Below are 14,311 nucleotides of genomic sequence, written 5' to 3' on the forward strand. Positions count from 1 at the left end.
TTCCAACTTGTCTGACACTTGCCACGGAAGACATTTCAACATCATCCTTAAGAATGGCGAGTCCATCTTGTCAGACTGTGCCACCTGTCCAATTTTTGCTTCCCCGCATTATTTATCCGATGAGCATCTCCTTCTTGCGAAAAAGCACTAGCCCTTGATTTAAATGAAATCAATGGTTGATGCTTCCTGGTGATAAAGGCACACTTTGTTGGTAACTTAACCAATGACATCGCAGGAAATCTAGAATGTGCACGAAAAGAATTGACAAACCTGCAAAAGCTTTTGACAACTTACGACTCCTTTTATGGTTCTCTGGAAATTTAGAAAAGTAAGGGCCACGTGTCACCAAGTTGCATGCTCGCATTATTTAAAAACCTTGCATCTCAAAATTGCGGGCATGCGATACCTGTTGATCTGAACAAGATCAACGATTACAAAAACTTTGTGTCATCGGAGGTATTTCCTAACAGAATGATTAAGCAATTTGCAAGCCAAGCATGGCCACGTAAGGTTTAAACAAAATTAAAATGAACTCATGCTTGCACAAGCCCTTCCTTAGGTGAAAAGATATACCATTAAAATATTTTTCTGAAAATACTTTGAGGGTTTTCCAAAACTAGGGCAATCTAAGGGTTTGAAAAAATACAAGGAACAAAACCCTAATTTGCAAGACTTAAAGACTCAAATGATTTCTCACTAAATTTTCCCATAATTTCTAAATTGTGAAAAATTAGACCAACATGAGAAACTTAGGAATTTGTGCACTCTTGTGAGATGTCATGATGACATCACAAGGGTCCGCACCTCTTTTAAGCACATGTTGTTTACAACACAGGAATCTTCTACACACATATGACACTTTGTCATTCTTATCCATTCATCTAGAATGTTGGATAGGTGCTTAGTTGTCTTATCTTCTGGTTGTTTCTAGAGACATTCTAGGTGCTTCCTGAGAGACCTTTATATAAAGGCTCTCCTAGTGTACTCTTAATCATTACATATTGAATACATTGTCATTTTGATCATACTCTCTCTCTCTCTCTTTGGTCTACTGTGTGCTTGTGTTTGAGTTCTTAGTTCCTGGGTGAATTTTGCCCTCAGGAAAATTCTTACAATATTTAATAAAAAATATGTATGTATATGCATGCATGTATGTAAATGTAGAAGAGGTATGTAAAAAATATATTTAAAATATATAAAATTATATATAAAAAAATATGAAACTAATTTATAAGAGTGCAAAGAAAGTTGTCATTTTTGTTGAATAAGAGAATAATTTCTTATCTTTTTTTAATGAGACAAATAAGAATGGTCGTGACATTCTATAGTTAAGTGATTATATGGTTTTTTTTTTAAATTATATAAATTATTGTAGATATATTAAACATAAATTATTATTTTTTTAAATTAAGAAATTTTTTATTTTTTATTTTTAATGAATGAAAAATTATGTATTATTTTAGATTATTTGCTTATGTAAGTAATTTTAATTTTTTAAATTTAAAAATATTATATTTTCTTCTTTAAATTTTTTAAATAGTTTAGCAAAAAAATGTTGGATTCATATTCTCTATGATTCCTTATTTTTAATAAAGTATCATGCTTCTTGATCTAGGAACATTAGACAAGATAGATGTTTGATGTCAAAGGGGATTTATAATGTGTATTGTAGTTTGTATTGAAAATCAAAAAACAAAATTATCCATGTCAAACATGCAAATTAATCAAGATTCAATATTTATAGATAAAGCTCAAGATAAATGATAAATTAAACGCTATGGAAATTGCAAACTAACAATGCAAATTTGTAAGATGCACCTCTTAAATTCTTCAATTTCTCAAGATGTATATTTTCGCCTCTGGATAAGCCAACATAATTCATTATATTGCAATTTTTAATTAAATAATAAAATAGAAAACCATATAATTTAGGGGAGAGGACCCGGTACTTAAGATTTTATTTGCCAGTTATGGTATCAATATAGTCTATTGATCGAACAATAAGAGACTAATTTTGATGTATTTATTTATCAATAATTACTTAAAATTAATTCATTATAATTTTTCCTTGTATATATCATTGATTTATACAAATTCATACCAGTCCTAAACAAAAACATTCATTGTGTGTTTGATATAAAACAATATAAAATGATAGCTTTCATAAGTCAAACTACTATGTACACAATTTAAAGAAACGAGTGATAAATATTATATTTCAAACTCTACAAATTTACAAAATAGATGTCCAAACTCATGGACAAGACATCAACTCATTACTTGATACCTATGTCATGACTAATGTAGATTTGTTCAACTTCCAAGAAGTATACATTTATAAATAAATAAACATCTCTTTGATAGCTCAGCCCATCTCTAACAAATCTTCAACCTTGCTCTAACAAATCTTCAACCCAAGTGAAGGAATTGGAGTCTTTGACAAGAAGATGTGGAGTTTTTAACAAGCAAAGTTGGAGTACCTATAATAAGTTGGAGTACTTGCAATCACAACAATGGATATGTCTGAGCTCCCCAATCCATCCAAATCTAACAATTAATGGAACACAATTCAAAATTTGCTCCTAGAAAATCAACAATTAATGTAACACAATTCAAAACCTTCCATGGGAAACCACAGCCAATCAAATTACAGCCGCGGATCAACCATTTTGAGAATTCTTAGAAAAGGGTCCAATTTTGAATCTCCAACCACAGACAATAACACTTTTCCAAATTCAAATTCAAATTGTTGGGAGGGAAAAATTTGTATTTATATGACTTGTGGTGAAAGAATTCTTTTACAAATGACTACATAGAACTAAGTTGCTCAGAATATCAGAGGACCTAGTAACATCAGTTTCTCAGGATATCAGAGTTTCAAGGTATTTTACCATTATGTTATTTTGTTAATGTATGTTGTTACAGTCCATACCATATTTCAATTATGTTACAACCCATTATGTTATTCTGTCAATGTTGTTACAGTCCATCATATTTCAATTAGGTTACAATCCATTATGTTATGTTGTTACAGCCCATCATATTTCAATTATGTATCAACAGCATACAACATACAACATTTTAAAAAATAACAACATATTGTACCATTTGTATCATAATCCACTACAAAATATGTTCAATCCTTATAATCTTTACATCATATTTAACATATATTGATATTCATTAAATATGTTGTAGTAAGATCAAAATCATATGTAATATATGTTGTTATTCTTTTCAAATGTTATGTTGTTATTCTTGTCACATGTTCTAGTAAGATCAAAGGTAAAAAGAACAACGTACTATACCATTTGTCATTTGTGTCATAATGACATTTATTTCATAATCAATTATAAAAAATTTGTTGTAGTCCATCATATAATATATGTTGTCATTTACAAGAATGATTGGAAAAATAACATACAACATTTGCAAAAAATAACAACATAGAACATTTGTTAAAAAATAACAACATACTATAGCATCTCTGTTATAATCCACTAAACATATATGATATTTGTTACAGCCCACATAATGTTTGATATATGATATATGTTACAGCCCACATAATGTTTGCATCATGTTTAATGTATGTTGTTATTCTTTTCGATGCAATTATTCTTTTTAATGTATGTTGTTATTCTTTTCAAATGTTGTAGTAAGATCATTCCAGAATGTAATTCTTTCATATTTAAGGTAAAAATAGCAAGATATTATACCATTTTTGTCACAAACTACACTAAAAATACAATCTACTCCAATGTTTCCATCATCTAATGTATGTTGTTATTCTATTTAAGCAGTATGATAGCAGGAAAGAGAAGAAACAAAAGAACCGCCAAAAAAATGAGACTTCGTTATCCATGAGGTGTTAAATTACATGTTGTTGACTCTGATGATGGGGACAATTCAGCCAAGACAACTCCTGATAACACAAGTAGTGTAGATGGTGTTGCCAAATCCTCTGACCTCCAAAAGAATAAGAAAAGATTCCAAGGAAATCAATGGATGAAAGAGGATATGGAACATGCAATTGAAGATGTTGAAGATAATTGTTTTTCAATAAGATGAGCAGCAAAGAAGTGGGGAATCCCTGTTAGTAGCTTATCGTATTGGCTTGCAAGACTAACAACAACACAAACCAAGGGACCACCAACGATTCTTTCCTTGGAAGAAGAGCTAGAAGTTGTTGAGTGGTGTAAAGATTTAGCTCAACTTGGTTGTGGATTGGAGGTAATTCAGCTGAAGTCACATGTGGCTCACATATGCCAAACAAGGCCAAATCCATTCAAAAATGGGTTTCCTAGTAGATAATGATGGGTTGGGTTCTGCAAAAGACATTCAGATTTAACAATAAGGACTACAGAGGGTCTAGATAGGGATAGAGCAGTGATGCTACGACCAAGTATTGTGGCAAATTTTTATGCTAATTTGAAAACATTGTATGATGCTAACCATTATGAACCAACACACATTTGGAATTGTGATGAAACAGGAGTGCAAGCAGGCAGAAACTATGGGATGAAAGTGATAGCAAAGTTGGGAAGTAGAAGTATACCTCAAATATTATCTAAAAGTAGAGAATGGATTACAATATTGTGTTGTATCAATGCAACAAGTCATAGCATACCAGGATTTTACCTTTTCAAAGCAAAAAGAAAACTTAGAAATTACATTGCTAATTGTGAAGTTGGAGCTTGTATGGTAGTACAAGCACATGTTTGGATGACAAAAGAATTATTCTTAAATTGGCTACATCATTTTGCTAGATCTATTCCAGGTGGTGCTTCATCCAAAAATAGGCATCTCCTTATTTTTGATGGACATGGAAGCCATGTTGCCTTCGCCACAATTCAAGAGGCAAGATCTCTAGGCATAGATCTTCTTACATTGCATGCTCACACTAGTCATCGACTTTAGCCTTTAGATGTTAGTGTATTTTCTCCATTGAAGGCATATCTCAAATTTGAGAGGTCAAAATGGATGGCTAGACATCCACACATAGAAATAAGGAGAATAGAATTAGCAGAACTAGCAAGCAAAGCTTTCAAACTTTCCCCTGTGCCTGATAATATTATAGCTGGTTTTCGAAGGACTGGAATTTAGCCATTGAATAGAGATGCTCTTCATAATGACATGAAGCCAAGTGATGCATTCAATGTTGAAGATGAAAATGATGCTACAGGAATTGAAAGTATTTTAAGGTTAGTTGGTTATGATGATGATGCCATTGAAAATTGTGTTGCAGAAATGGCAAACCAACATAAAGATGATGCAAATGAAGAGAAAACTCCACCAACAAATGTTGTGTTATCAACACAATTTGAAAATGACTTGCATGATGATATGAGTTTGCTAACACAGTTTGATCCACCTAATTGAGTTAAAGGCGCACAAAGGAATTGGGAGTGTAGATTGAGTTTCAAAATGAAGATATTTCATTATCCATTCCTTTTCCACCTCCAATGCCAAGAGAAGAGGTGGTTCATTATTATGCTGAAACAAATAATTGAGAAACTACAGACCATAATGAGGATGAAGTTGGCTACAATGAACATAACCTAGAAGCTTCAAATTTGGAGACAGAAGATGAACAAATGCTATGTAGTTAGGCGTCATTAAAAAGTTTTTTGAAGATACCAATTGAAAGGGTTACAAAGAGATATATTCCATTTGATAATGCTACTCTAAGATTGGGAGGAAAATCCCAAATACTTACATTTAATGAGTACATAATGTTACAAGAGCAGAAAAAAGCAAAGAAAGTTGAACTTCAACAGCTGAAAGAAAGGAAGAAAAAATAGTTGGAGGAAAAGAAAATACTTCAAACTGAGTTGAGAAAAAGGAAAGATGAGCACAAACTTGAAAGACAGGCATTAAAAAAACAAAAGCAAGAGGAAAGGTTGCAACAAAAAAAACAAAGTGAGTTGAAAAAGAAAGAAAAGTTGGACTGTAGAAAAGGTAGGCTAGCAAAAGAGCAACCCAGCAAAGGAATTGTGAATATATCCCCTCTGCAACTTGGTTATGGTGACAATATTTTAGAACCAAATGCAAACAAAGTAGGCTACCACAGTACTCCAAGAACCCCCTTACCTAAGCATCATCAAATTTTGAGGGATATGTACAACATTCTATCCCCTACCTATGTTGCCCTCCACAATATCCAAGTTGCTACTAGCCAAAGCCCACCTTATTCTCCAATCAAGCAATTCCCAATTGGTAGAATATTAGATGAATTTATGTTTGAGCATATGACTCCCATCACCCCACAAGTTGTTTCAGCAAGTCTAGAAAATCCTATAACAAATAGTACTGAGGGGGAACTAGAATCCTTCCCTGGCTTTATGTTGAACTAATGATCCCATGGATAGGTTTTCTCCTACGGTACTTATATTTTCACAAGCTAGTCATTTTGTTATACCCTACAAACTGGTCATCTACTAAGATACTTCTATTTCCCTATAGGCTGGTCATCTTCTACAATACTTCTATTTCCAACTGTGTCTTTTTATTGGGCAGTCCAAGCTTATTTTCCAATTGCAAGTTTGGCATTTTGTAATGTTCTATTCACTAGTCCTTTTATCACACCTATGTAATTTCTTCTTGCATGCCTATGTTCCAACTAGTAGAATGTTTCCAACTTGATAAGTCTTCAAATATGAATGTTGGTATTCCGATCATTAATATAAGAAATATTTGTTCTGAAAAAATGATTGAGGAATGATTCTATAAGCATTGCATTATGGAGAAATGTAATATGATGTAAACTCATTTCTTTTAAATAGTCGCAGACATAAAAAATTGAATGTCTACTCCAAACATTATATAATTTCTATGTCAAACATAACAATAGCAAATTTCCAGAAGAGGTAATCAGAAAAAATGTACCAAATTTGAGGTGAGAGATCAAACATTGAATATCTATTCCAAAACACAATTATTACATCTAAAAATGAACTGTAAATGAACTCATTAATTTAGCAGAATTCACTGTCGAAAGATAACAAATTCATATGAAAGGGTTCTAAAATTGTTGGAAAAGAATAGATGGGTATTTTTCCCAATAAGGTCCAAGAAAGACCTTACCTGTTCAAAATGTACCAAATCCCTTAGATTTTTGTGTGTCCATGGACACATTTGCAAAATTGATGTCCAACTCCTCTGTTTTCCAAATAAGAATGAAGCAATTTAATAAGTTTATCCTGTCACAAATACAAAAATCAGTCAAAAGTCATGCAAATTGAAGAGAAATTTCCCAAAAAAAAAAATCTTTCTTTGAACCCTAAGCTAGAATGAAGAATTCAGAAAACATAACTGGAAGGTCGGGGGGGAGAATAGAAACAACTTGAAATAATTTTTCTTCAATCTTTAGAAGCTTTTGGGTGCTGATAAGTGACAACATCAGACTTCATTGCTCCTGGAGTGCCCGATGGTAGGGGCGGCATATCTATGAGAAATATAGATTAAAATCAACTCACAACTTAACCCTAAACCAAAAAAAATTATCCGGCACTTAAAAGTTGCTCGGCACATGAAGGTGCCAGTGCCAGTTTTACTCGGCACTTGATGGTGTCGAGTGGCAAGTTGCTCGGCACTTGCTCGACACATGAAGGTGCCGAGTGACAGGCAACAGGTGCCGAGTGAACTCGGCACAAAGAGGAGAGCTCGGCAAGGGAAGGTGTCGAGTGAGCTCGACTTCCACTGTGGAGAAACAGGGACCGAGCCGAGCGACCAGGATATCACGTGAAACTTTTCACGATTAAAACCGGAGACTTAGAACTAAAAATATTCAACAAAGATCTTCTCAAATGCAATGTAGAGAGGAAGAACAATAGATTCGAGTATGCCTGCTTGCTTAGTATTTAACTTTGATTTAAAACAATACAAGATCTGGGAGCATTCGGCTTCAACCAGAAAACCCTAAATTTACCCTAAAACTTCAAACGACTTCAATACTTCAAACTTTAAACTTGCAGCTCTAATGGTTGCATACAAAAACACCTGGAGCAATCACTGCTTCACAGGTCAAATCCAATGAACAATAAACTTACAAAATGATCAGAGAGAAGACGTGCAACTGTAGGCACGAAATAAACAAACTTTCTTCTCTGCACTCTGACGACTAGATCTGCTGACCTTCTTCCACTGCTCTTCTCTGCAACTTCTAATATGATCTGCTTGATTTGCACTCAATGAATGAATGAATGTAGAAACATTCATTTTTGTCTTCTGACCTAAAACATTTTTCCCTCTCATTTCCAGATTCAAAAAATCTCACCTACCACATTCATGTTTTCTATCTGTTCTGGGTCGTCAGGTGGTAGGTGGGTGTTTGGCTCAAGGGGCAAACGTCAACACTGCATTAAATTTTCCAACACTCCCCCTTTGTCCCAAGCCAAACAAAACAAGGATCACAACTGATCCAAATCAACTACACCAAGACTCTGTCTTAGGTGCACAAAAGTTCCAATGCCTAATGGCTTGGTAAAAAATCTGCTAGCTGCTGCTCTGACTTGCAAAATTCCATCTTGATATCCCCATTCTCCACCAACTCTCTGATGAAGTGATATCTGATTTCAATATGCTTGCTTCTCCCATGGAAGATTGGATTCTTGGACAATGCAATTGATGAGATGTTGTCACAATAAATTGCGGTTCCATCCTCTTGCCTTTCATTCAAATTTGTCAAGATCCTCCTTAGCCAAATTGCTTGACATGTTGCTGCATTTGTTGCAATGTATTCAGCCTCTGCTGTAGATTGAGCAACAATAGGTTGCTTCTTGGATGCCCATGAAATTGCACCCGATCCCATATGAAACATGTATCCGGAAGTGCTTTTCCTATCATCTAAACTTTCAGCCCAATCACTATCAATATAACCTACCAACTTGAATTCATTTGATGCAGTATACAAGATCCCAAATCCCTTGGTACCTTTCACATACCTTAGGATCCTTTTTTCCGCTTGCCAATGGGAAATCTTTGGTGTTTCCATAAATCTAGAAATCAGACTTACTGCATGCATTAGGTCTGGCTGAGTTCCAGTCAAATACATTAGACTTCCAACCATACTCTTGTATAGTGTTGGATCCACTCTCTTGCTAGAGTCTTCTTTGCTCAACTTCAAACCTACTGTTGTTGGTGTGGGGGCTGTCTTACTGTTATGCATGTTAAATCTCTCCAAGATCTGCCCTGCATACTTTTCTTGAGAGATGAAGATGCCATCATGCATTTATTTTACTTCTATGCCTAGAAAGTATTTCAAGAGACCTAGGTCTGTCATTTCAAATTCACTTTTCATGGCCTCTTTGAACTCACCAATTAGAGCCTTATCATTACCAGTAAAAATTAAATCATATACATACAAGACAACAATCAATACATTACCATCTGCTGCCTTGATGTAAAGAGTAGGCTCACCATTGCTTTTGCTAAAGCCATTGCTCATCAAATATGAGTCAATCCTGTTGTACCATGCCCGTGGAGCTTGTTTGAGCCCATAAAGAGCTCTTTTCAATCTATATACTTTATTCTCTTCACCTGCAACTTCATAACCAGGTGGCTGCTCCACATACACTTCTTCTTTCAATACACCATTTAGGAAGGCGGACTTCACATCCATTTGAAATACCTTCCACTTATGTTGAGCTGCAATTGCTATGACAGCACGCACAGTTTCCATTCTTGCAACTGGGGCATAGGTTTCATCATAGTCTCTTCCATACTACTGTTTGTAGCCCTTGCCTTATGCCTATCAATCTTGCCTTCAGCATTGCATTTGGTCTTATAGACCCATTTCACTCCAATCACTTGCTTCTTGGGAGGCAATTCAGTTAACTCCCATGTCTCATTCTTTTCTATAGCATCTATTTCCTCATCCATGGCATTACACCATTTTTTCTCCTTAATAGCTTCCTCAAAATATATTGGATCACTATGAGAAAATAATGCAAAATTAACACTCTCATCATAATCTTCATACCTTTCATCTTGGTATATCTCCCTAAGACTCTTGGTCTTTCTTGGTAACAAGGAGGAGAGTGTGGGATTGGAATCTTCACTGTTGTTGCTTTGCCGACTAACTCGGTCTTCACTGGTACTCGGCACTGACACTCGGTCATGCCTAGAGGAGCTTAGCAATGTCTGAATCTGCTTTCCTTTTCTTCTACTTGTTCCTTCTTCTTGTTGTTCATCAGCATCTTCTTCACTCATAATGGGTCATACAATCTGTATGCCTTTGATTCTGGGTTGTACCCTGTGAAAATGCATTTCACACCTTTGTCATCAAATTTCTGCCTTTGCTCTTTAGGCACATGTGCATATGCAACACATTCAAACACCCTTAGGTGTTCAACTGTCCATCTTATTCGTGACCAAGCTTCCATTGGAATTTTGTCACGGACTGCCTTTGTAGGACACCTATTAATTAGGTAAACTGCTGTTGGCACAGCCTCTCCCCAAAATTCAATTGGGAGACCTTTCTCTTTCATCATGCTCCTTGCCATTTCAACAATGGTCCTATTCTTTCTTTCAGCCACTCCATTCTATTGTGGTGTATAGCTGGTTGTGAGCTCTTTCTTAATGCCATGTTTCCTGCAAAAATTTACAAAAGAATTGGAGGTATACTCCCATCCTCTATCTGATCTTAAGACCTTGATATAGTGTCCACATTCTCTTTCAGCTTGGGCTTTAAATTCTACAAATTTATCAAATGCTTCAGATTTATTCTTTAAGAAATACACCCATGTCCTACGATTGAAATCATCAATGAATTTCATGAAATAAATACTCCCCCCAATGGAAGTAACTTGCATAGGACCGACTAGGTCAGTATACACTAACTCTAATGAATATCTAGCCCTCCTATAATTTTTAGAATTAAAGGGAAGCCTATGTTGCTTACCCAAAATACAAGCCTCACACTTGTCACAAGAATTTCCTACATGTGGCAAACCTTCTATCATTCTTTTATTTGATAATAAATTTAAGCCAGCATAGCCAAGATGACCATACCTGAGGTGCCATAGCCGTGAGGGGTCTTCAATCACACTCCTTAGAGCTGATTGTGTGGGAGGTGCAGCACTAACTTGAGATGAGAAACATGTCTCAATCTTCAAGGGAAACATTCTGTTCTTTGTCATTTGAACTGCTGCAAGTAAGTTCCTACTCCCATCCTTTTCTTGAATGACACACGTCATTCTCCATCAGCACTTTGTATCCATTTTGAATGAGCTGACCAATGCTCATCAAATTGTGCTTCATACCAAGGGTGAAATACACATTTTGTATTTCCTTTTTCTCACCTTTCTTGGTGCGGACCATAATAGATCCTTTGCCCACAACTGGTAGGGTTCCATTATTACCCATCTTAATTTTTGATTTGAAACTCTTGTCAATGAATGAAAACAAGGTTTCATTACCACTCATGTGGTTGCTACATCCACTGTCGAGGTACCAAACCTTAGGGCTTCCTTCTTCACCAACATTACACATGATGAAGGCAGTGTTTTCACTTCCTATATTCACATCAGCCACATTTGCTTGTCCTGACTGATCTTTCCGCTTCTTCCAGCATTCATTTGCATAATGCTCATATTTATGACAGTAGTAGCATTCTACATTACTCTTATTTGAGTTGTAGTTTTTCTTACCTTCTCTTGTAGTTTTTCTTATCTCCTGCCATGTCAAATATCCCAAGAAAAAAAAATGCACTAACTCACTGTGGATGTGGGGCCTCAAAGCTCTGATACCATGTGAGAAATATAGATTAAAATCAACTCACAACTTAACCCTAAACCAAAAAAAATTTTATCCGGCACTTAAAAGTTGCTCGACACATGAAGGTGTCGAGTGCCAGTTTTACTCGGCACTTGATGGTGCCGAGTGGCAGGTTGCTCGGCACATGAAGGTGCCGAGTGACAGGCAACAGGTGCCGAGTGAACTTGGCACAAAGAGGAGAGCTCGGCAAGGGAAGGTGCCGAGTGAGCTCGGCTTCCACTGTGGAGAAACAGGGACCGAGCCGAGCGACCAGGATATCACGTGAAACTTTTCACGATTAAAACCAGAGACTTAGAACTAAAAATATTCAACAAAGATCTTCTCAAATGCAATGTAGAGAGGAAGAACAATAGATTCGAGTATCCCTGCTTGCTTAGTATTTAACTTTGATTTAAAACAATACAAGATCTGGGAGCATTCGACTTCAACCAAAAAACCCTAAATTTACCCTAAAACTTCAAACGACTTCAATACTTCAAACTTTAAACTTGCAGCTCTAATGGCTACATACAAGAACACATGGAGCAATCACTGCTTCACAGGTCAAATCCAATGAACAATAAACTTACAAAATGATCAGAGAGAAGACGTGCAACTGCAGGCACGAAATAAACAAACTTCCTTCTCTACACTCTGACGACTGGATCTGCTGACCTTCTTCCACTGTTCTTCTCTACAACTTCTAATCTGATCTGCTTGATCTGCACTCAATGAATGAATGAATATAAAAACATTCATTTTTGTCTTCTGACCTAAAACATTTTTCCCTCTCATTTCCAGATTCAAAAAATCTCACCTACCGCATTCATGTTTTCTATCTGTTTTGGGTCGTCAGGTGGTAGGTGGGCCTTTGGCTCAAGAGGCAAATGTCAACACTGCATTAAATTTTCCAACAATATCAATATCGAGCAACAAGGTCAATAGCTTACCTTGAACCAATTGATCCCATTAAAGAACCACTGCATATGAGGGCAACAGAGCAAGCACTTTCTCTTTTATTTTCAACATAACCTTTGGTGCTACAATAACACATATACAATGGGCCCTCACACAATGAAGAACTGTTCAACATGCAAAGTCGATGTTTTGTATTAATAATTTCTACCAAAGTTGGATCACAGAGAAAGAGGAATGTCGCCTCTTACACAATACACGAAGTCCTTGTTAATCCAATCAATCAACTCTACTCTTCATATGAGATTAAGAAATTGTGAAGGGCACTCCAAATCTATGTTTCCTCGCACATCTACAACGTGCCCTAGGGTTCTAATTTCCCCCTTGCATATTTGCAGCTTGCTCTTGTTATAATTCTTCTATGCCTAAGGGAGATGTTGATAAAAAGCACCTGGAAATTCGTCAAATCTAGAGAGGGACAAGTTTTCGAAAGCGCACTGATAAAACCCAAAAAAATGGTAAAACCCCATTAATGCAAAAATCTAGAGAAAAACCACACAGGATTTTTTTGTGGAAAAATTCAGCAAATAATTTATTTGTTTTGTCAAAGAGCAATTACCTCGTGAAACCAAAAATCTAGAAAACACTCACCATAGTTTTGAGGAAAAACTTTGAAAAACCCTTCAATGAGTCAACAAATCAACGAATACTTCCATGAGGAACAAAAAATTATAGTTTTAAATAAGCAAAATCTTGAGCAGCAAATATTTACCATCGTTTGGCCTTTGTCCACGCCATCCCAAGACGTCTACAAGCACGTAGCCCACCATGAAACACCTCTGTGTCTTCTCCCCTGAACAGGTAGATGTGATTTCATGTCATCTCCCTTCTTGCAAACCTTGTCACATGGTATGGCGATGAAATAATTGGTGGCAATGGCAACAGATTGATATATGTTAGGCTAATAGGTGGAATAGAAATTTAGGGTTAGGTTTAAAACAGTTTAATAAAATTATTTTTACAATTAGTTATCAGACTTTTAGCATTCAATAATGTAAAAATATTTGTTAATTAAATATAAACTTGATAATTAAATGAAGAAAATGTTCACTTATATATGTGTTATATTATGCAACTAATAAATATTACATATTTATATAAGGTTTTATATATTGTAAACTAACACGATAGAATGTTCAAGTAATGGGGCTTTCGCAATTAAATATGGGGGGTGGAATTAGCTATGAATGATAGGGGGTCCAAAAAAATGACAAATTGCACACTTTAACAAATAAAATTGACATCAATTTTTTTAGTCGAGACCTTAGGTTTAAGCACTTCACTAATGGAAGAAGATGACGAAAAAAACTCATTTTTATGATTGTTACAATATATTTTGGGGGGCCCGAAATTAGGACACACAACTACTGAATCCTCTCCCCTAATTTGTAAATTCTATCGACTTCCCATATTTTCTGGTGCCTACCTTCCATTGCATAGATTCTCTCATATTTGAATTTTTCACTCTCGTGTCAATCCTTGAATTTAAGCTAAATAAGATATTGCGTTGAGTTTTGTAAGCTGACCATGATAATGCTCTGACTTAAATGTGTATCAATAAGTTCCAATAAAATAAAAT

General features: G+C 35.4%; 1 long non-coding RNA gene across 1 annotated transcript; it reads right to left on the reverse strand.

Moving 5' to 3' along the window:
- Nucleotides 1-2,188: 2,188 nt before the first annotated feature.
- LOC149531388 (uncharacterized) lies at nt 2,189-13,666 on the reverse strand. Its single transcript, XR_016358834.1, has 3 exons — nt 13,445-13,666; nt 7,087-7,202; nt 2,189-2,547 (listed from the first exon to the last, which is right to left on the reverse strand). It is a non-coding gene; the product is annotated as an uncharacterized LOC149531388 (long non-coding RNA).
- Nucleotides 13,667-14,311: the final 645 nt, after the last annotated feature.

The sequence above is a fragment of the Cupressus sempervirens genome, chromosome 11, assembly GCF_028749045.1.
Source record: "Cupressus sempervirens isolate cs-2001-9-10 chromosome 11, ASM2874904v1, whole genome shotgun sequence".
Taxonomy (NCBI): Eukaryota; Viridiplantae; Streptophyta; class Pinopsida; order Cupressales; family Cupressaceae; genus Cupressus; species Cupressus sempervirens.